The sequence below is a fragment of the Danio rerio genome, chromosome 14 (genome assembly GCF_052040795.2).
Source record: "Danio rerio strain M-AB ecotype USA chromosome 14, GRCz13ab, whole genome shotgun sequence".
NCBI classification, from domain to species: domain Eukaryota; kingdom Metazoa; phylum Chordata; class Actinopteri; order Cypriniformes; family Danionidae; genus Danio; species Danio rerio.
The window spans coordinates 47,660,294-47,684,939 of NC_141034.1; the positions used below are offsets into that span (position 1 = coordinate 47,660,294).

At 36.7% G+C, this 24,646-nt stretch overlaps 1 protein-coding gene across 3 annotated transcripts in view; it reads right to left on the reverse strand.

Annotated features, from left to right (window-relative positions):
* LOC141377471 (uncharacterized) overlaps nt 1–24,646 on the reverse strand; it is a 370,516-nt gene that overhangs the window by 176,773 nt on the left and 169,097 nt on the right. Inside the window, exon 3 of one of the 3 annotated variants that reach the window (XR_015507901.1) lies at nt 17,668–18,250. The exons of the other annotated variants lie outside the window; for them this stretch is intronic. The gene's annotated coding sequence lies outside the window, so the exon portion shown is untranslated. Of the gene's footprint in view, nt 1–17,667; nt 18,251–24,646 lie in introns of those variants that run through there. 3 annotated transcript variants of the gene reach the window in all.

Below are 24,646 nucleotides of genomic sequence, written 5' to 3' on the forward strand. Positions count from 1 at the left end.
TCCAACTGACAGTGTTCCATTATTGTTATTTTTGTCTTACTTTTTTTGTCTTATTTTTGTGTTATTTACTGTTTTTGTCTTACTTGCTTACTGGAACTATTCTTCGCTGGACTCGAACCCCATCGTCATGGGGTTCTCCTCTCTGCATATCAAGTCCGCCAACGTATATGGTGAGCTACTAGACAAACTGGTAACAGCGGAAAAGCCATCCACACAGAGGTTAGCGGTCAGCTGGTAACAGTGGAATGGCGTCATACCACCTCAGCATTTATTTTAAAAATTAAATGCAGCCATACGTACTTCTGGCTACATAATTCATAATCTCCAGTAATGTATATAGGGCAATGTTTTCAGAATGAGCCTATGCTGGCTGAAGATTTGTGAATGGCAGTGAAGCAATGCATTGACGTAACAGACCAAATTTAAATCATCGACTTTGAATTAAATTTCAAAGCAAAAGCAGTACCAACACTGGCAGTATGAGATTTCAGCAGCATGAAATTTTAGATGCAACTGATGAAAAGAAAAAAAGAAAAAGTCAGAGCTAGAATATTGATTAAAATAACGCAATCTTTTTCAAGCAGCAAGTTTACCTTAACAAACAGCAATAGCCAATGCCAAACACATATTACCCCTCAAATCTCAACAGCTGTCTTCCCATACAAACACCGTTACCTTTCCCCTGACAAAGAGCAAAGAGATCGTTCACAAAGATACCTTTACATATAATGCTCAAAGAATGGAAATCCCAGTTAGCTTGTGACTCAAAGGCATATTACACTTTTGTGGCAAAAAAAATGACTCTAACTGTGAACTTGGTTTTCATTATTTCATTCAATAGCCGATCGCGCCTCTCCTACTTGAACCACTGGGGAAAAACTTCAAACACTCCACTGCGCTGTCTTTATCAATGTCTTTCTCTTTTGCTTCATAAATACACATTGCATCAGTATGGCATCAGAATCTCTTCCTTTCTCTCTCTGTATTCAGGTCTGATCTCTCCTCCACTTTTTTGACCCCTCTCCCACTCGCTCTCGTGCTCTTTCTGAACAAAGAGTGCCGGCTCATTACTGAGGAGAGCAGACAGAGGGGAGGTGTCAGACCTCAGCTCTTTATCCATGAGACTAGAGATGGAGAAATCAAAGCGGCGTGCTGCTCACATACAGAAATAACAGCTATCTTTACGCTGTTTGGTGAGGTGGATAAAAACCAGAAGAGGGACCCTTGGCCAAATGGAGAGGTGTAGAAGTGAGAAATCGGACGATTCAAAAATCCAATGTTTTTTTTTATTTTTTATTTGGGCTTTAAAAGTAAGTGTTTCCATCATGGACTCAGTGTTTGTACATGAATCATACCATTTTAATGCACTCCAGGCACTTTAACAGTAAGTGGCCACCACTTAATCCCAGTCTTTCTCGCCCCACATTAAGTAGATTTCTCTGTTGCCATCTGACGTTTGTACTCAACAAGTCCTCTGCAAAGTGGACTCCATATGATATTCCACTATGATTTTAATTCAAAGGGAATATATACACTAACAGGCTACTTTATTAGGTATACCAGTCCAACTGCTTGCTACGCAAATGTCTAATCAGCCAATCACATGGCAGCATCTCAATGCGTTAAGGCATGTAGACATGGTCAAGATAATCTGCTGTAGTTCAAACAGAGCATCAGAACGCTGAGGAAAGGTGATTTAAATTATCTTAAACGTAGCATGGTTGTTGGTGCTAGACGAGCTGGTCTGAGTATTTCAGAAACTGCTGATCTACTGGGATTTTCACGCACAACCATCTCTAGGGTTTACAGAGAATGGTCAGAAAAAGAGAAAATTTCCAGTGAGTGGCAGTTCTGTGGGCACTAGGGATGGGAAGATTAACCGATATGTATCGATACGCGGTCATGCGCGTGCACGATGCGAGTGCATCGGTTGAGCAGCAGAGGATGAATGAAATTTTGGAAGCAAATCGAGATGCATCGGTTTTTGCGAGATGCATCGATTTTTCCGAGATACAGCTTATATTTTTAATATAGAATGTATTTTTTATTTATTAACAAGTGTTGTCAACCTGTTTTTGGCGCATAATTTAATCGACCTACATAAAGTAAGCCTTAGCAACGGATTTGCGGATGTGCACACACTACAACTCAGTGTATCAGGTGTGCGGATGAAGCTAGTGGTGCGCCCTCAGAAAGCGCGAGAAGCAAAACAAACATTTTATTCCCCACTGAGTTTTAAATCTAAAGTATGGCAAGCAACATTATGGATTTAAGGATGGACGACATGACAGGACAGATGCAATTTGCAAAATGTGCCGCGCATCTGTAAAATACGCGGGCAGTACGACTAATCTGATTTCTCACTTGAAGCGGCGCCACGGTGTTGTTATGAAAGCATCTTCCAGTGTTTCTGCATCCCCGGCTTTCGCACTGCTTCAACCAGCTCCAAAAGTGGTGAGAAAAGCATTGCAAGTTTTTTTTCCATGCGCAACAGTTCTGCTCGCTCTACGCCAATAACGAATGCTATTGCATTGTTCATCTGCAAAGATATTCAGCCTAATGTCACGGAGAACGAAGGTTTTAAACACCTCCTCCTGTTTATTTTTATTTAATTATAATAATAATAATATTAATAATAATAATGATAAAAATAATGGGTGTCACGGTGGCACAGTGGGTAGTTTGACCACCTCACAGCAAGAAGATTGCTGGTTTGTTATATTTTTATTAGCCTGTTGTTTACAGTGACAGTGATGTTTCAAAGCAGCATAACACTGCTAGTTCACAGCCTTAAGTTTTGAATAATCAGTGGCAAAATATATCTTTGTAAAACTTGTTTTCATAGTTGAAAAGTTAAATCACAATTCTTGTTGTGCAATGCTAAATTTATTTATGTTGAAAGAGTGCAAATATATACATACTTTTTTAATATATATTGCACTTATACATTCTGTTTATCTTGAAAATACTTAAATAATATGTGCTATATGTTCTAAAATGGCCCTCTACTGTAAACTGACACTCTGGCTCTGAGAGAAGAGCCAGTTTCTCGAAAGGGAAACTTTTTTTATCAAAAAAAAGTCTTGGTTTTGCTTGGTTTATAAATAATCAAACTCATTCAATGGCACAGCATCCTTTTTCACATCATCTCATAAACTTGATCTAATAAGTTAGTGCTGAAATATCGCATCGTATCGTGATATGGGTGTGAATCGTATCGTGTTGCATCGCAATATGTTACAAATGTATCGCTAATATATCGGATCGTATTCTTTGTATCGAGATGCGTATCGGATCGGCATTATAGCTTAGATGCCCAACCCTAGTGGGCACAAATGCCTTGTTGGTGCCAGAGGTCAGAGGAGAATGGCCAGACTGGTTCAAGCTGATAGAAAGGCAACAGTAACTCATATAACCATTTGTTACAATCAATATGCAGAAGAGCATCTCTGAACACACAACACAAGAAACCTTGAGGCAGGCTACAGCTGCAGAAGACCACACCGGGTGGCACTCCTGTCAGTTAAGAACAGGAAACTGAGGCTACAATTCGCACAAGTTCACCAAAATTGGACAATAGAAGATTGGGAAAACGTTGCCTGAGTCATGATTTCTGCAACAACAATCGAATGGTAGGGTCCGAATTTGTCATCAACAACATGAAAGCATGGATCCATCCTGCCTTGTATCAACGGTTCACGCTGCTGCTGGTAGTGTAATATTAGCACAGCCTTATTAATCAGCGTGTCTTGTAATTAATTCAATTAGATTAAAATGTAGTTGAAATATAATTATGCATTAATAAAAATACATTAATTTGTACTTGCGCACATCTAATAAAAGCAAATAACACTGTTTAAATGGAATCCTAATCAAGAGAAACATTTCAAAACATGTGGTTAAGTAAAAAAAAAAAAGTCGCCTCTAATTCCCTTCGCACAGTGGCTTGAACTGATTGTAGCAGTGTTTAATGTTCAGATAAAAACTGCAACTGTCAGGCGTCAGAGTTGACAAGCCTCTCGCATGTGATATGAAGATTGAACTTGTTTTTATCTTAATCTAATGAGCCCCCAGTAGGTCTTCATATCAGTCTTATCAGCCCTGATTACCAATGAAGATTACGAAAACTGACAGCAGATCTGACTTGGTATTCTGAAGCGAGGTGGGAAAGCTTCCTATAACTAGAAATGGCTGTATAATAGATGACTAGGAAAGGTGTCAGTCAAAAGCTGCAGATGCCGTTCCCCCCCACTTTTGTTCAGATCTCATAATAAAATATTCACCGAGTTGAAAGTGTTGGTGGATTCAATTAGGTGCACTTGGCTGTCATTTATTTGGTGGGGAACACAATTACACACAGCAGCACTTCAAAGCCTATTAGTACACCTCGACCTGTGGTCAACTTTCAATCAAAACTACAGCATCCCTTGTACCCAGGGAGACAATGCAGGGTAATGGAATATTAAATCTGCTGGGAGATGATTGATCAAAATAAATATAGGCTGTAAAAATTATTCGTAAATTAACAGATTTTGGCATTGCTTTTTTATTTTATTTATGGTTTTGAATTGAATTAGGAAACCTTGATCTTTCCTTTAAAAACGTTTGATGTTGAACATTTTAACAATTTTGAGACTTTTATTGTCCTTTTTAATAGTCTGAAGTGATACATTGTCTTATGTGATGTTAAAGTTTTTTGAATTATGGTACAAAACAACTGTACTGCCAGTACAATTTCTGTTATTTTTTCTGACTTATTTCTATATATGAAAAATTCAGATGCAAAAACCTCTAAATGCCATCTGAATTTTTCTTCTAAAATGAGCATTTTTCATTAGGCTTCTGTGTGTAGGTTTAGTAATATCAATTTTATCCCTGCTGTAAAATCCAGTGTAAACCAGCCTAGGCTGGTTGGCTGGTTTTAGCTGGTTGACCAGCCTGGTGTTAGAGGGGTTTTGACCATTTTCAGGCTGGTTTCCAGCCATTTCCAGTCTGGTTTAAGCTGGGCATAGCTGGTCTTTGGCTGGAATTAACTGGAAACTAGCCTGGAAATGGTCAAAACCCCTCAAAAGCCAGCCTGGTCGACCAGCTAAAATCCGCCAACCAGCCTATGCTGGTTTAAGCAGATTTTTTTCAGTAAGAATGGCATAATACAAGCCCTTTTTGTGGTCTTTAAACTGAAATAATTAAAAACAAATGAGGCTGAGAAAAAAAAAATCATTTTCGATGTTAATTTTTGATGGCACTTTTGTTTTTGCATCTGAAATCTTCACATGTATATAACTTATTATGTAATATATTGTTTCAAACTTCTAATATGTCAATAAATGTTACTTTGTTAAACTGCAAAGTAATGTAAATAATTAGAAAACACCTTTAAATTACATAAACACACCAATCTTAATAAAGAAATAACCACATTTTTTAGTTCACCAGCAAAATTGTGATTTTAATGGTAAAACCTTAAAAGAAAATTATCTACAGTAGTTGCCAGTAAAATTCCTTACTCTTTCTGTAAGGAAACAAAACACCATGAATTGACTTTTCCAGAATTTCCAGCATGACACTACACTTTAAAAAAAAAAAAATACTATGGATCTTTTTATTTATTTATTTATTTATTTATTTATTTATTTATTTATTTATTTATTAATAAATCAATTATGTATATTAGAGTTGCATTTTAGTTTCATGGATGTTACCATGATGGTGTTGATTAGTGTGAATGACACGGAGCAATTTCAACACTACCTGAATCCTGTTGTCAATCCAAGTTTTAGGAATAACAAACATTAACTTGACTTCTAGTTCATCATTTGGAAATGTGGCAGAAGGTAGATCTTTCCCATGAATCATCTGTTGAACTGCATACCAATCATCACAAATACTGCAGAAGACCTACTGGAAGAGACTGTCTGTCTAACCCACCACAGCTGAAATCTACCTGCATTTGGCGGAGGTGGTACTCCCCCTCTTCTCCAATAGGTCAACATGGTGGCCCAGTGGTTAGCTCTGTTGCCTCACAGCAAGAACGCCGCTGGTTCGTCCGGAGGACTACTTCACTAATTGGCTACTTCAAAATAGCATATTAAGACAACTCTTAGTCCGATATATTAGCACGCTCACAAGCAGGAGAGTTCTCGAGACCTACCTGAGCTCAAACTCTCCTCTCACCCTGCAAATGGTAGAGAGCCCCGGGCTCAAGGATATTCTGAGCTCAGGGCTCTCTCCCAAGACAACATGCCAAATATGCTTTAGTATGAATCATCAGCTAAGTGTGAACTCTTGAAACCAAGTCCATCGCGACATGTTTATCCTAACTGACTGTAGTGTCTAAACTTGAGTCAGTGGGTTTGCATCTTGTCTTCCTCACCTCCACTATCCGCTCTCTCTCTCACAAGCACTCTGTCTGTGTGTGTAAGTGCATATCATGCGTGGGGATGCTGCATAAGCCCTGACTTCCACAGAAAGCAGAATGCAGGGCCTTCGACAAAAAACTTAGCTTGTTATATTATGTGGCCTAATCATCACTATCAGAAATATATTCTTAATATAGCATAGATAATCTATGTCTCCAAAATTAACCGCTGTCATCATGCGATAAGTCAATATATTGACTATCGCGACAGGCCAAGAAACAGCCACCCGTGGCATCAAGTCCTCCGCCTTCAGAACTGGCCACTACTGAGAATGAACCTCGGTTGCCCCCCCAGTGCTTAATTTTTGAATTGCGAGGTCTCAAAAAAGATCAGTGTAATGAATCCGGCATGTTACCTGAGGATGAAGAGGCGCCACGCACAAAAGTGGAGAACGGGGGGATTTGTCGCGGACGAAAATGAGGAGGGTTCGGGAGTCGCGAAAAACAGGGGAGGAGGGCGGTTGAGGAGAGGGATCAGATAATGAGGTGCCGGATCAGATTTTAGAGGTGCCAAATCCACTACAAATTAAGCCCTGCTGCCCCCTAATGGTAATGCATTTCCTGATTCAGAGAATTTCCCTGAGTACTGCGGTTAACTGCGGTTGGTCATGGCATTCTATTCCCTGAAACGTTTCTAAAGACCCTATCCATACAACCAAGTTAGTCGGACATTGGAGTCCAACATCAATTAAGTCTGTGTGACATCTGGTTACCTGCTGGAATGGCATTTTACTTTAACATTTTGAATATTATTAAAACATTATTTTTAGACAGTAAACTCTGGCAACAACTCTTTCTTTGTGGATATATTTTCGTTTACAGTGTCCCTTCATGGACGTTTTGTCCATTAACCAAACACAGTTTTCTCCCAGAAAGACAGGAAACAGGTTTTCATTGTGTAATTGTTCTGCCAAGATCGTTATGAGGACTCTCTCTCTCTCTCTCTCAGCAACTCATCTGTGCAGGTGCTGGATGAAACAATGGCATGAATTTTTCACAGGTTTGCCATGGACATCTGGACTAACAGCAGGCCAGGTGCATCTTAAAACATCTGAATACACAATACCGCAATCCTTAATCACTTTCAGTTGATGCTCCATTTGTGCTGCCAATCCATTTCCATTTCCACCTTCAGCTTTTGCTGTCATTGTGGAGCCGCAGTCAATCGCCACCTCTGATGGGAGATTAAACCGCGCCGTACACCTTTCAGATTCCAGAAAAGCCCTTGAAAGCTGCATGCAATGCCTGGAGACATGGTATAGACCTTATTCAGGTTCCTACCATGATGAGTCTAAATAGAGGCAGTGAGTGATACAAGTCCAGAATTCTACTGTGGCGCATTGTTGTGTACCTGGAGGCTGTTGAAATGCAAAGATTAAATAATTTAATGAATTAAAAAATAATTAAATAAATAAAATAAAAGGTGGCACGGAAACTCAGCGGTTAGTCTCAAAGCATGAAGGTTGCTGGTTCAAGTGCCAGCCGGGCCAGTTGGCATTTCTGTTTCGAATTTGCATGTTTTCCCCGTGTTGGTGTGGGTGCTCTGGTTTCCCCCACAGTCCAAAGGCATGTGGTATAGGTGAATTGGATAAACCAATTTGGCCGTAATGTAAAAGTGCATGAATGTGAGAGTGTATGGGGGTTTCCCAGTACTGGGTTCCAGCTGGAAGGGTATCTGCTGATAAATAAGGGATGAAGCTATAGCAAAATGAATGAATGAATGAATAAATGGATGAATGTATGTGGATGTTTTAGAAAGCACTGACTCAAGTATAGACCTTATTTTCAGGTAACATATTGCATAGTTTATTTCAGCACTGTTAAAAAACCCATAGATAAAAGTTTCCATATTTTATGATTAGTGTTTGATTTTTTTCTTATTTATTTATTCATTTTGAATTACATTATGAGACCTTGATCCTTCCTCCAATCACTTTAGATGTTGAAAAGTTTTAAAAAGTGACTTTTATTGCCATTTTAAATAGTTTGAAGTCTTGCAGTATTGTCTGGATTGGTGTTGCAAATTACAAAAGCCTGGTAATAAATTTCCAGTTCTTTTTCTTTTATATTATGGACTTACTTGACAGAGATCAAGGTCCCATAATGCCATTCAAAATACACAAGAATCGCACAATACCAAATACTGTTAATTAAAGGATATTTTTTTAACATACAGTGTATGGTGACTGACACTTACTTACTTCTTTTGTAAGTTACAAAAGCTAGGTTTTGCAGCTACCCCAAAACAAAGAGCCATGTTTGATTCCCTAAAGAACCTTTCAGTTAGGATTTCTTACAAGAACCATTTATTTCATGCACTGAAGATGAACTTATTGATTGATAGAACCTGATAATAATAAGACTGTCCCCCCAGTTGCAATATGTAAGTTTGACACCCTGTGGTTGAACTAGTTATTGCATTCCTGGATCAAAACATACACAAGCGCAGGTTGCCAGATCTAGGACTAACAGTCTGCCTATTGAACCTAAATGCTGATTTCAGAATGATTTAAATCGTGTTCTATATAAAAGCAACAGCACACGATAGAAGGAATAACTATGTTAAAATTAGTTTTTTCCTAACCAATACCTGTAATTAACTTTTTTGCAACTGAACAACAGAAAACTTGATGATATGATCACCTCAGGTACACTTCATGTGCTTAATTCAGTGTTAAATGCTAATAACGCGAGTTTGAATGTCATTTTACAAGACATTTATTTCCATAGCAGTAGCACATAGTTCACCTCAGATCTTGAAAATAAAATAAACCGTTTGAAACGGAACTTTAAAACTGTAACTTAGTGCAAGCCAACACATATCAGTAATTCAGCATCAACATTTATTCATGTTAAAGAGGTTTAAAATGTATTAATTAGATTCTAAACTTTACAATTTCATTGGAGTGCAGTAAGTGCACTATTCTGTGCTTCTGAATAGCTGTATTTAAATTTCTGACGTGTTTTGTTAGGTGCACACAGCCAAATTTCTTTCCACTATGTATCTCATCACCTAGCGTGTTGTTATAGGACACGAGGTTACAATGTAACCTGCTCAGCTAATGTTTACGCTCGAAATATTTATATTATTTGCGAATTAATAACCTCACATGAAACCCTGAATCTGCGTCTCATTTTGGAAGCTGTTACTGTCCACCAGAGGTCACATTTCGGTCACAGACCGATAGTGCTTTGAGAGCCTTTCTGACTGAATGAATGAAGTACTCAGTTTTCCAACTGGGCAACCCAGGCTGCTGAAATATAATTGGCTAAAATGGCAGTGGGCAGGTAAAAAGACCCAAAACAAAGACAGCATTCCAGCACGGAAAATATATTTTCAAAGCAGAATATCTGACTTCAACATTGTTTTTCAGATAAACAAGTTCACTTAGCATGTTTCTTAAATATCTGCAAACATATCATGGTGTGTTTATGCTTTAGAAGAGTCAAATACTTACAGCACCTTCAAAATGAAATATAATGTTAACCTTTTATGCCACTGTTTGACGTGATGCAATAAAAAAAAAGTCTGACAAACATGGAAACAAATCACATTCCACATGCCTGAAAAAACTATTATTTAGAAAAGCAACCATTCATAATGCAATGTAATTTTGCAGGCATTATGTGTCCGCGGGCCTGCTGTGAATGCGTCATATTGAAAAGCCAGGCACAAAATGTACCCAGAACAACATATTTCATATTTTTCTTGCAGAAATGCAAGCATGTATTTCCAATGAGCCTAGCTTGACTTTTTTGAGTGCCAAACTTTGGTAGCATGTCTTGTGCAAGTCAAGTGGTTGCCAGGGGAAACAGACGGCTGCCACCCCACCGCAAAGCCACCTCCGTCCGCAAAATCCCATCAATATATTCGTGCAGAGAGTCCCAGCTCCCTAACGTCAAGAGTCACGAGCCCTCCACACCCGGCGATTTAATTGTGATTTACACCATTGCACTCTGCAAATTGTTATGTCTGAGGCGCCTGAGCCTTTAAGCCACGCCGATTATATTTCTCTGGCTAAAGGCTGTCAATCTCACCCGCTGTTTACCTGTGAGGCTGATTAGCAAATGTGCCCGTAGCGGGAAAACTCTTAAATCAATTTCCTTCAGGAAACCCAATCCTCAAGTCTTCTGTCTTGCACGTAGCATATATATGCTTGCGTGAGCGTGTGATTGTTTAAGACCTTCAACGTCGTCTTGTCTTCTCCTCTTGGCCTTTAACCTTTCGTTCCTCTCGTGACTGACTGCACGACCAAACAATAACGCCAGCTCTGTCAATCCAAACAGCTTCAATGTGCAATCCCTCATGTGTTTGCTAGAATGATGAATAAAGCAAACTCGTTATTTCTTTATTATTATTATTATTATTATTATTACTTATTTATTGCTTTATAATAACACAATCTGCAACAATTAACTAAATGAATATTTAGCAAGTAGTACCAGTATTTGAGTATACAAATATACAAACATATAATGTCACATCCGTCAGTGACCACCTGAGGGCGCTGTAGTGCATCAGGACTCAGATAGCACTACAGCGTCCCAAAAGGACTACAATTCCATACATACCATGCACATACACCGGAACATCTACACTGACCTGTCATCTCATCTGTTCTGTGTTACCGTTGATTATCTGGACTATATATTCCATCATTCTACCGTTGTTTGTGATCGCGTCGTTTGTCTTTCTTGTTCCCAGTTCCCAGTAAGTCTGATATTCTGAGTTGTTGTTCCTGACCTTGTTCTAATGTCCTGTTAAAGTCTAGTTCGTGTTTTTCCGTCATAGTTTCTTGTTTTGCTGTTTATTTGTTACTTTGCACTTTGGTATTTGGGATTTTTGTTCACTGTCGCTGCACTATTTATTATTAAAATCTGCACTTGGATCCACAACCTTTTTGTTTCTCTGTTTTGATCACGCATAACGTGACATATAAAGTAGGGGAAGTAAGTATTGAACACGTCAGATTTTTTACTGGGAACATTATTTCTAAAGGAGCTGTTGATATGGAATTAAACCAGATTTTGATTATGTGTTATTTGTAATATAAGTGTAATATGATGAGTAAAATTTGTTATGTGTATTAACAATGGAATGGCACAAGGAGAAAGTGCTGAACTACTGAAATGTATTTAATACTTAAAGCTTAACGACGTCTCTCATATCGATAATGGAGTCACATGAATTGAGTTTTCACAAACTTCAGTGTAGGTTTCAACAGACTGTGTGTGTTTTCGTCTGTCAAATCTGATCTTTATTTTGTTTTTTCTATTGGATTCAAATCAGGTGATTGGCTAGGCCATTCTTCAGCTTCATTTTCTTTCTCTGAAAGCATTTAAGGGGCTGTGTTTTGAACCATTGTCTTGCTGAAAAGTCCACTCTGGTTTAATCTTCATCATCCTGCTAATGTAGATGTCGGACTGAAGCAGCTAATATTAATTTACAATGACTAATGGCAGAGGGTTTCTGAATAACTACTGAGGGATTTCAGCTGCTGTCTGGGCTTTCACTGCCTTTACACCTCCCTTTCTTCATGAGCTCAATACTTTTACCCAGGGTCCTTTCATTTTATTATGCATAACTTAATTTGTAAAGTAATTAGATTTGTTTTCTTTGAATATATGGATTTCTTTCAATCGATGATTTTTAAAACGCTCTTGGTTGGGTTTAGGGAAGGGGAATAGTGGGTGGATCAGACGGTTGGTCAGTCTGTCAGTTGACAGCAGCCTCTGTTGGATTTACGTGAGAACAGCAGGCGTGAATGGCACTCAAAAAAGTAGCTCCAGGGACGTATTTTGCTCTCTCCAGAAATGTATATATGGGTACGTAATCAGAATAAGCCTTGGTTGGTACTTTATCAAATCTAATTTATGTAAATTGTGGAATGAAAAAATGTAGATTAAAATAGAAATCAAACAACAGCATATGAATGGTCAGTGTGATAACAGTAGGAATTATACAGGCACAGCGCAAAGTAAAAAATATTCCAGGTTTTTAAGGCTGCATTTACACTGCAGATCTTGATGGTCAATTCTGACTTTGTGACTGTATCCAATTTTTTTGATGACCTTCTGATGAGTTTTTTAAAAGTGACAGGCATCCGATTGTCTCTATTTACATTGTACACGGCAAAGGTGCAATGACCAGGTAAAAAAAAGACTGACAACTGATAATAAAAGAGAGCCCATTTCTCCATTCCTGTATTTAATCTTTTTTTTTTGTTAATTCTTTTTGATAAGCTGTTTTAATATAATTTATTATAGAAAAAGTTCTAATTTGGCCATCTTCTTTTAATCTAGGCCTTTTTAAACTAATAGGCATTTTAATGTAATGGCCATGACGTGATTTATGCATGTGACGTATGCAATAGTTTTATATTAGTTTATATTGGATGCGTGGTGGATATTGCACTCTCTCTCTCTCTTTCTCTGATTAGCACGCTTCAAATATTGTGCTATATGACAATATAAAAGCTTTTGTTAGTCCTTGTGTATGGGATTTAAGGTGTGCGACTGCTGAAGCATGTTCTAAAAAGAAAGCATCAGACTTGACGTCATTTGCTACGGTTTTTAACGATGCGCAACACACATAGACAGATGCAAATCCAATTTACCTGCTTATACTGCAGACACGAGGGCACAGATCCAATTCATATCGGATAAATTTCTAGTCTGATTTGAGTAAATCGGAATCCATGTGATTTGTTCCTGCTTACACATACACGGCCTATATCCGCACATGGGAGAAAAAAATCAGAATTGAGTCACTTGAACCATACAGTGTAAATGCAACCGAAAAAATATATGTGTATTCTTTATTTTAAACTATAGTAAAATTCAGTGTCATTCATTATATTTTTAAATAACTTGTTCTTTCTTATTAAAACTGCAATTAGGCCATCAAAAGGAATTTCCAATTATCTGTAATGGTAAGCGCATGTACGCTTACATGAAATATCGAAGGACAATCCACTGAGGAAAAGTCTAGCCTTTCGAGTGGCTTCATTTTAGAGGTTAATCAATAAGACTCTCATATCAGAGTAAATAAACCAAGGCTGAATCAATAAGACTCTCATATCTGCCATCAGTTCTTTGTCAAGAGCGGAACAGCAGCGGTCTTAGCAAGCGTAATATTGTAGTTTGTGGAGAGCTGAAGTATGTTTGGTAGCAAGCTGTCATCCTTTTTTTTTATGTCAACACTGGCCACTCAGGGCCCTACATACGGCGCAGGCAAATTAATGGTCGCTTTTGTAGTGGTAAATAAACAGTTCTTAAGGAATGCGGCAGAATGATCAAGTGCTTCTGATTGGCTGAGGCATTTGTTGATCATTACGTTGGGCTCTACTGCCAGAATCCCACACATGCTGTGCGCCGCCGTGATGAACTGCATGCTGGGAGTGGGGCATCTGTGGCACTTGGCTGAGGCTGAAAGCTGATGTAACGCCACAAAACGCTCTGGACAGACTTGTTGTGTAGTCTTTTGCAACTCTTTGTTGATATCTTCACAATTTGTCGCTTCAGGTTATCCCTAAAGATGACTGTTTTTGTTTTATTTCATTTATTTTTTTATTAATTGTGCTGACATTTGAACATTAATTATTAACAATGTAAAGTATACAATGTAAAATATCTGATAAATAACAGTTTGCCTATTTTGTGTGTTTGCTGTTTATTTATGGTTGTAACTTGCATTATTGGACTTTGTTTTCTGCTCTGTTGACTTTTGAAGTGGAAAAAATCAACTCTACAGGTAAAAAAAAGTTTCTTTCATTGACATTTTAGTAGTTTGGAATGATATAATGTATAAGAAAAAATATATAAAGAAAAAAGTCTGTAAAATAACAGAAAATGTACTGGCAGTTACAAGGTTTTTGTATCATAATATATAACACCAACCCAACCAAGAGTTCCTTTCACACAGTGATACCAGAAAATATCTGGAAAATTTTCAGAGCTACTTTACCGGTAAATTTAAAAATGTGCCATTCACACAAGCAAGGATGTTACAGATTTTTTTCTGGAAAAGACCATTTACACATCCACTCCAAAATACCAGTGAATTCTGACATCATTAACCAGAAATGAGCTCTAAATGGCTGCGCTTGTGTTTGCAAACATTTGATTACATTACAAACTGTGGATGAATAAGTATTGTGAACAACTTCGATGAAAACATATAGAGAAACACTTTTGCCTGTCGAGATGCACATAATATGTGTGTGTGCTGGTGCTCAACGGCTGCTTCATATGCACAATTGACGCGTCAAGCAACTAAAGGAAACAGAGCTTGAAGGTAAACAAACAACGGCTTATCATCTTCGATAATTATTTAAACAGTTGGCATTAAGAAGGAACATAGAAATGTTATCTGACTAACATCTAGCAGTTAAATGTGTCAGGAGAAATATTCAAAGGCTTTTATTTTCATAAACAGTGCATGTGAATGCGTCTGAGTGTTCTGATTGGCTAAAGTTCACCTCTCACGTCAACGCGTTCTAAGTGTAAATGCGCTCTTTCCGGCAATCTTCCTTCTGCGTTCACACAGCGCAGCATTCCGACATATTACTTATAATGTTACAACTTCTCTTTCCGGAAAATTGCTGGAACGAATTTACTGGTATTTTTAATAAGGACCTGTTCACACATATAGACCTTTCCAGAAAATTGCCAGTAATTTTCCGGAAAGGACTGTATGTGTGAAAGGGGCTAATATATACTGTATATCTTGTAGAGTAAATATTTTAGCGTGGGCGCCACGGTGACTCACAGCAAGAAGGTCACTGGTTCGAATCCCAGCTGGGCCAGTTGGCATTCTTGTGTGGAGTTTGCATGTTCTCCCCATGTTCATTTGGGTTTCCTCCGGATGCTCCGGCTTCCCCATAGCCCAAAGACCTGCGCTTTAGGTGAATTAAATAAACAAAATTTTCCACAATGTATGTGTGTAAATGAGATTGCATGGATGCGTCCCAGTACTGGATTGCAGCTGTAATGGCATCTGCCGAGTAAAACATGTAAAAGTTAAAGGAAAGTAAATTAATGAAGTTTGGGCAACCTCCCTTTAGAGTGGATTTCAAAACCTGTCCATAATTCTGATTGATTACAACACAAAATTGTTCTGAGTGACTCAGTGAACCTTAACAAACCCAACACTGGTGCAACCAATCATGAAAAAGGATATTTAAAATAGCTGATTGCTAGTTTGCTGATTTCTTCTCCTTATTGAGAACTTCCTAATGACTTTAAAACTACGATAATTCACAAACATGAATTAGGACAAAATGGCAAAAAGCTATCACAAGGTTTAAAGTCTCTATCTTCACAGTCAGAGATATAGTAAGAAAATGGATGGCCAGTGAAACAGTTCTTAAAAAGGAAAGATGTGGTAGACCAAGAAAAATACCTGAAAGGCAAAGAAGAAAAATGGTTAGAATGGTCACAGACAAACCACAGACCACCTCCAAAGAGCTCCAGGAACATCTTGCTGCTGATAGTGTCATTGTACATTGCTCCACAGTCCAGCGCATTCTTCACACAAACAGCTCACTGGAAGGTGATGCAGGAGAAGCCTTTTCTTTATTCTACCAATGACAAGAGTCGTTTAAGGAATGCAAAGGCTCAACTGGACAAGCCTGAAAAATTTTGGAAAAATATACTGTGGACAGATACCACAACCATGCTTTGCATGGCGGAAAAAAACACAGCATTCCAGGAGAAGAACCTGCTCCCTACTATAAAATATGGCATAGGGTTTATCATGCTGTGCGGATGTGTGGCAAACACAGGTACTGGAAACCTTGTCAGATTTAAAGGTTGCATGGAGTCCACCCAGAATCAGCAGATTCTAAAGAACAATGTTAAAGAATCCGTCAAGAAGCTGAAGTTACTCTAGGGTTGGAAGTTTCAGCAGGACAGTGACCCAAAGCATAGTTCCAGATTGACCAAGGAATTCATACTCAGACACGATACAATGTTCTAGGGTGGCCATGCCAGTCCTCAGACTTGAATTTTATAAAAATCTATGGATTGATTTGAAAAGGGCCATTCATGCTTGGCACTAGGGATGGGCGATACCACAATTTTTTAATTCGATACAGTACCGATACTTTTTGTTGAGATTTTTACAATACAGATACCACTTATTATTTAAAATTTTAATTGTAATTTTTCTAAATAATGTTAATAAAAAATCATTACATGTAAATATACATACACATGCTGTATATACACACTGCACAGATACAAACACACTTATATTTATTCACCTAATGGTAAAGAGAGAAAGAGAGCTGATTTATTATTCAGATGTCTTATTTTATTTATTTTTATTTGTAGTTAATTATTATACTATATATTATAATACTATACTATTATTTGCTGTGTTTACCATGTTTATTTATATAATGTTATATAGTATATAATATATACTATGTTCCGCTTCTTTATAAGTGTCAGGGTGTGTTGTCTGTAAGTGTTAATAAAGGCTGCTTGTGTTGTTGCTGTGTATGACTTCCTTATCACAAATATTGCTCGTGCAATGCTGTTCAGCTAATGAGTACGACAACACGCTACGTTACCTCTCTGCCATCGTGTCATTCCATAATGCAGAGGTGTGTGACTTGCGTGTGTTGAGTATGTAATGTTCCGCGGCAGATTGATATGTGTAATGTCTTGTAAACAAAGCGTCACAGCACTAAAACATTTGGTTAAGCAGAAAATATTAAAATACAGTTGAAACATCGATACTTAAAAAAAAAAATTAAAATACCGATACCAGATTAGAAGCTTCTAAGTATCGTTATTTTCATTCTCTAACATCGATGTGCACATCCCTACTTGGCACCCATCACACGTGACTGAACTGGAGAAATTGTGCAATGAAGAATGGTCTAAAATGCCTTCAGCAAGAATTCAGGTGCTTTTTCTTGACTATAAGTGTCTACAAGCTGTAATTTCAGCAAAAGGTGGCTGTACAAAAGATTAATGTCATTATTTTGTTGGGGTGCTCAAATTTTTGCATCCGTGTATTTTTGTTATGACTTAAAGTGCCTCTGTTGATTAAATAAATGCTATGTCAGAACTGAAATGTTGCTTTTTCCCTAGGTTATAAAATATATCCACATGTATTTGCTGATTTGAAAGGCCAGCAGGTTACAGCTTGCGATTCTGAAAATTATCAAGGGTGGCTGAACATGTGCATCCAAAAATGCAAGTTTTCAGACAACATGACACAACAACATGATAGCAAATAAAGAATATGTCCTCAATTTTAATAAATTTTAATGATTTAATAAATCAACATTTGAACATTTAGGTTAAAAATCCCTTTAAAAGCAGCTAACAAACTGAACCAAACACATTATTTTTCTCCTTTTCATGTCTGTCATCTTTCCCTCAGCTCATCCTACAACTGCAGCAAGAAACCAGACAATCCCTCGCAGCAATAAACGAAGCTTTGGAAATTGTATTCTTGCACTTTAGATCTCTTTCCAGGGAATTGTTCAGTATTTGCTCTTTCTGCTACAGCTCTGCCGAGACCAGTTTATTGTTTATTGTTTTCATTTGTGCTTGTTTTTTTTTTTTCCTGCCTTAGAGAGCGTCCAGATAAAACTGCCAAAAAGCATCCTAGCCCTGCATCCACAGCCACCAGCCACGAGTCTGTCACAAACCAGCGACCCCCTTCCAGCCCTCCGTCTCCACCCATCACACCCTCCAATTTCAGGACTGCAACCCAAGCCTGGCACTCCATCTGTGCAGCTCCGCACCTCCTCACCCTTCTGCCCGTCCATCCAAAAAGGCGCACAGCGAGGTGATAGAAAGAGCCAAAACAGCCTGTCAAAGGCGCACACACACAAAAACACACACATCTAAAGCAGCTCCTGCACATGAGTCTAATATCAAAGGACAAACCTCTAACAAAATAAATACACAGACATATTATTATAACCCCCTTTTTCTAAATGCACTTGGTTGCATTTAATTGTATGTGTAATCGTACGCATAACAAGTCATTGCAGTGTGATTGCATCATGATAATGTTTGTCTTCTGATTTTGGGTGGTTTAATTAAACTCTTTGTTATGGAAAGGTAGATGTGTTTTTGGATTTATGATATGTTTACTTAATCTAATTGGATAGGGGAATCATTATAAATTCCTTAATGCTGAATATATAGTTTTTCCGGTGCTAGCGTTAGTACTTGTTCGTAGTAGTATGAATATTGACTAGTAATATTGACTTTTCCATTATAATGATCTTAGGGCAAAAATGGGAATTAATATTTGAGAACATTCAAGTTAGTATTTTTGCCAAATGGCAAATATAGCAAGTGCAGCCTGAGGGCTGTGAACAACTCTCCAACAGAAGGGAATTCTTGAAATGTATTTTGAATACCTGAATTAGGTTTGTCTTTGAATTGGAGGAGGAAGCAGGATGTGGAGTTTGATTTAAATTTAAATTGAATTAATATTAACATCAAATTAAATGATTTCATTATGGGCGTCACGGTGGCGCAGTGGGTCGCATGATCACCTCACAGCAAGAAGATTGCTGGTTCGAGCTCCGGCTGGGTCAGTTGGCATTTCTGTAGGGAGTTTGCATGTTCTCCATGTGTTGTGAGTTTTCTCTGGGTTCTCTGGTTTCCACCACAGTCCAAAGATATTCAACTCAAACTTAAAGTTAAATTAAATAAGCTAAATTGGCCATTGTGTATGAGTGTGAATGGGAGTGTGTTTCCCAATGTTGGGTTGCATCTAGAAGACATCCGCTGCATAAAACATATGCTGAATAAGTTGGCTTTTCATTCTGCTGTGGCGATCCCTAAATAAAGAAATGAAGGTGAAAAAAAAAAATAAACGAATTATTTCATTATTTTATTTGGTCAATATTATAATTATTTAAATGTTTATTATTTTATCGTGCTGTTATTTTACTTTATTATTATTTTACTTTATTGTTATTTGATATTATTATAATTTAATTTAACTTTACTTTAAATTTTGTATTATTTTATTTTATTATTGTCATTAGAATGTTACTTTGTTATTTTATATCATTAAACTTTATTATCATTTTACGTTATTATAAATTTATTTTATTATTAATTTAATGTAATTTCATTTTATTATTGTTTTAATTTAATATTATTGTAAGTTAATATTATTTATTTTGTTATTTTTTATTATAGTTTTACTTTATTTTACCATTTAATTTTATCATAATAAATAATTTTATTATTAAATTTTATTTTATTGCTTTATTATTTATTATTTAATGTTATTAATATACAGTATTATTATTTCATATCATTATGGATTTATTTTATTACTAATTTAATGTGCTATTTTATTATTATTTTTATTCATAAATATCAAAAGTTAATATTTTAATTTTTTGTTATATTGTTATTGTATTATTTAATTTGTATTTCTATTAAATCATTTAATACTACTTTATCATTTTTTTTTATATTATTTTATTATTTATTATTTATTGTAATATTTTATTTTAATTATTCATTTACTGTATTATTGTTTTAAATAATTATAATTTCACTTATTATTATTTTACTTTTTTTATTTTATTGATTAATATTTTTATATTATTTTAATATTTATTTTTATTTTATTATCTTATTTTATTGTTTTGCCTGAAAAGGTGTCAATGTTAGTAAAAATAGTGGATGGATGGATGGATGGATGGATGGATGGATGGATGGATGGATGGATGGATGGATGGTTGGATGGTTGGATGGATGGACGGATGGATGGACAGATGGATGGATGAATGAATGAATCCAAAAACTAAACAAAAAAATTATTTGAAAAAAAAGTAATGTAATGTGCCCTCAAAAAGTAGTGCACAATAAATAAATAAATAAATAAATACATAAATAAATAGCAAACATAATTTCACAACACAACAGGAAAAAGCAAAAACACTGTCGAATCAAGACACAACACAGTGTCCAAAACATTATTAATTTCGACGACACCCAAACTGGACAAGATTGTGTTCATAATGATCACTGCTCATGCTGCTGATATTCTACCATAATTATACTTGCATTGATTAAAGCTAATTGGACACCAATTAGCATTTTCCTGTTTAAATTCAGCACTCACAATGCCTAAACTAACAAATAGCACTCCGCCGCATGTTAGAAAGGGAATTACATTACAGATATTAGAGGTCACTCCTTGGGTCCCTTTAGTGGATGAAAACAATCTTGTTTACAGCAAATAAATGACAACCGCATAAATAAAAGTGGAGAGGAAATGACACTGTGTAATGCAGACACTGATCTGTGGCAGCAGAACTAATTTCAAATATGTCAAGCTTGAAATTACTACACAGACTCTGCCAAAAATATGGATGTTTGTTTACAATCCATATCAGTGGGGGGATATCTAGGTTTAGTGAGTAAATACAGGGGTTGGGATGAGGCATGTTAATTAGCACTTGAGACTTGTGTGTCTTTGCAAATGACACACAAGGCTTGATAAAACAACCCTGGATAACAGCTGCGATGAGGAGAATTTATAATGTGTCCAACAGCAAATCTGCAGAAATTATCATCACCACAGGTTGTTCCCAACTCCACCTGTCTATAGGGATTCGTAACGGTCTTCAAAATTGCTGATTTTGTCATTTTGACCTTATTTCTTCATGTACAAGTGGGTGCAGCCATTGGAATCTTTTTGTCTTAAGACTTCCAGTCTCACTTCCATTGCCTTCTAGACATTAAAAACAGCTCGTTATGCTGCTGAATGGGCAGCACAGTAGCTCAGTGGATAGCACTGTCACCTAATAGCAAGAAGGTTGCTGGTTTGAGTCTCAACTGGGCCAGGTGGCATTGCTGTGTGGAGTTTGCATTAGGTCTGTGCAGTATTGCACAAAAAATTATCACAATATCCTGATTTATATCATTCGATATCGATAATTATTGAATATTTTAACAATACATTTAGGAGTACTAGGATTTTTTGTTATTTAACTGCTAATTAACCAACATTACTAAGGCAAATAGTTTTATTTATAATTTGGCAAGAGGAGAAATGGTCATACCTAACTGAGCCTGATTTCTCTCAAGGTTTTTCCTAAACTTTCGTCAACTGGTGAAGTTTTGTTCCTCGCCACTGTCGCCACTGGTTTGGGACTTGTGGAGCTGTGAATCAATGGATTTGCTCTTCAGTGTTTGGACTTTCAGCAGTAAAAATGAAACCACACTGAACTGAGCTGAACTGGGCTGACACAGTTTCAATTTACTAACTTAACTTCTATGGTAGCTGCTTTGACACAATCTACATTGAAAAAAGTGCTATAGTAATAAAGATGCATTTATTTTTATTAAAAGCCACCATGCCGCCCTACGTAGGGAAGGAGAGGAGGAGTAGGCGTTGAAGGGGGATTCTTCAAGACGAAGATGACTGCGGTATTTATAAAGTCTGGAATCATCTCGATGGAAAATTATTTGTTAGCTACTGCGGGACCAGCCGTGGTCAATCATAAGCACGTGATTCTCTTAAAATTAGTTTGTCAAAAGTCGTCTGACTGTATTTTGCTGTTTATTATTCCTAGTCATTTTTCCCATATGCAACTGAAGCAGAAATTCTAAAACAATCGCAAAAAACAAGCACACTCCCGCTTCGCAAATAATCAAATAATTCCTGTGACGGTTTGCTGCTATCAGAATAAAACTCAACCAACTTCTTCAACAGCAGATTAAGAGAAACCATGGCACACTGTAATATTGGGTGAGCTCCTTCAGTCACCTTTGACCCAGAAGTCAAGCATTAGGATTGTCTTACGAACATTTTTAACTGGAATAAACTGGCAGTGGCCAGTATATAGAGCAAAGAGGTTTTGAATTCCAACATAAGTGCTCTGCATCTCATTTGAGAAGATCTGTTGTTAAATGTCAATGCATGCAGACGCTCCACAGAGTGACCTCTCAGGGTCTCGTAGATATTTTCAAACTCTTTTGATGCGAACTTTCAAAAAAAAAACACTGCGATAAGCAGTCGGAAAATACAACAAATTTAGAGATGAAAACAACATCTGAGGAGTTCTCACACTTTTAGCACTGTTTAAAGTGTTTTGAGTAAAAATGAAGATTAACTGCATTCATAAGCATATGAAATGTATTAGATGTAAGTAAAGCGTCTTCTTTAAATAAATCATTTACTCACTCTCCATTTGTTTCCAACTCTTCTGTCTCTTTCTTCTGCTGAACACAAAGGAATATATTCTGAAGAAAGCTACTGTAACCTTTGACTTCCATAGTACTCGGTTTTTCTGCTTTAGAAGTCAATCGCTTCAGCTTTCTTCAAAACATATTCCTTTGTGTTTAGGAGAAGAACAAAACTCATGAAGGTTGGAACCATTTGACGGTGAGTACCTATTTAGATATAGAGTTCACTTTTTGGGTGAACTTTCACTTTAATGAATCAAACTATGCCAAAATATGACTAAAAGTATTTCTTATTGATATATATTTGTGTAAAGAATAAAATCTATACTTATTCTGATCTATACGTATTAATATACATAAAAGAATAAGCGATCATACAAATTTTGTTCACATTTTAAATGATGGTAAAAATTCTTGCTTACATATAAAACCACTTTAGATAAAATAGATAATATTAATGACAAAATTAAAGATCAAATATTAATATAGATTTAAATTAATATTTATTTATTGATTTTTGTTCTAAATTAGTTTAGTGCTAGCTATTTAAAGTTAATAAGTTTTAGGTTTTAGTAAATAATGGACAGAATTTCTGGTTTGTTTGTTTTTTTTTTGCACAGAAAAAATAAATAAATAAAAGACACGAACATGTGACACTGGGCCATGCAACAATCAAAAGTAACCATTGTTTGTGATAGTACCCATGTTTTGAAAGATTTCTACATCACCTGAAAGCTGAATGTAAACCCACCGGTCACTTTATTAGGTCCACCGTAATAGTACCGGGTTAGACCTCCTTTAGGCTTCAAAACTGCCTTAATCATGTGTGTTATAGATTCAACAAGATACTGGAAATATTCCTCAGAGATTTTGGTCTATATTGACATGATAGCATCACACAGTTGCTGCAAATTTGATGCATACACATCCATGATGTTCCACCACATCCCAATTGTGCTCTTTTGGATTGAGATCTGGTGACTGTGAAGTCCATTTGGGTACAGTGAACTTATTGTCATGTTCATGAAACCAGTCTGAGATGATTCGAGCTTTATGACATGGCACGTTATCCTGCTGGAAGTAGCCATCAGAAGATGGGTACACTGTGGTCATAAAAAGATGGCCATGGTCAGTATATAGTTTCCATTTATGTGTAGTTAGTCAGGAAAGCAAATTAAGTCCTTAGCGATGTATTTTATTGAATAAAAAAATTGTTTTGATACATTTTCAGTAGGGCAGCATGGTGGTGCAATGGGTAGCGCTGTCGCCTCACAGCAAGAGGGTTGCTGGTTCGAGCCTGGGTTTTGGCATTTCTCTGTGGAGTTTTCCAAAGTCATGAGCAATAGGTGAATTGGTTAAGCTAAATTGTCTATAGTGTATGTGTGTGAATGAGAGCGTATGAGTGCTTCCCAGTGATGGGTTGCAGCTGGAAGGGCATACGCAGCATAAAACATATGCTGGATAAGTTGGCGGTTCATTACGCTGTGGTGACCCTAGATTAATAAAGGGACTAAGCCGAAAAGAAAATGAATGAATATTTACAGTAGAGTATATTCTTTATGGAAGATTATCTATTTATAATATTGTAATGATTTATATGATAAAAGAACATATATTTGATCCTTACTTAAGCTGCACTGGTATATTTTTGACAAAAACTCATGTATGGATGACAAATATGGGTAAGTATGGATGAACAATATTTTCTTTTGTCACATAAATCATTAGAATATTATGTAAAGACAATATTCTCCAGGGTCATGAAACAATAATAAATTGCATACATATATATATAAATATGTAAATAAAGCTGTTCTTATGTGTTTGTATTGTCTTGGCACCTGAAGACCCCCTTTGTCTTTGACCCACAAAGAAACAAACTAATCCTATCATTTTATGTTTCAATGGAGGTCAAAACAAGTTAACACTCTCCAAGACGAAAGCAGACGAAAGCTCCGAAAGCTGAAACATTCATGACTTTGTGAAGTCCTGGGACTAATTGGATGATTGACCTACAGACATCCTCCTTTGCCGTTC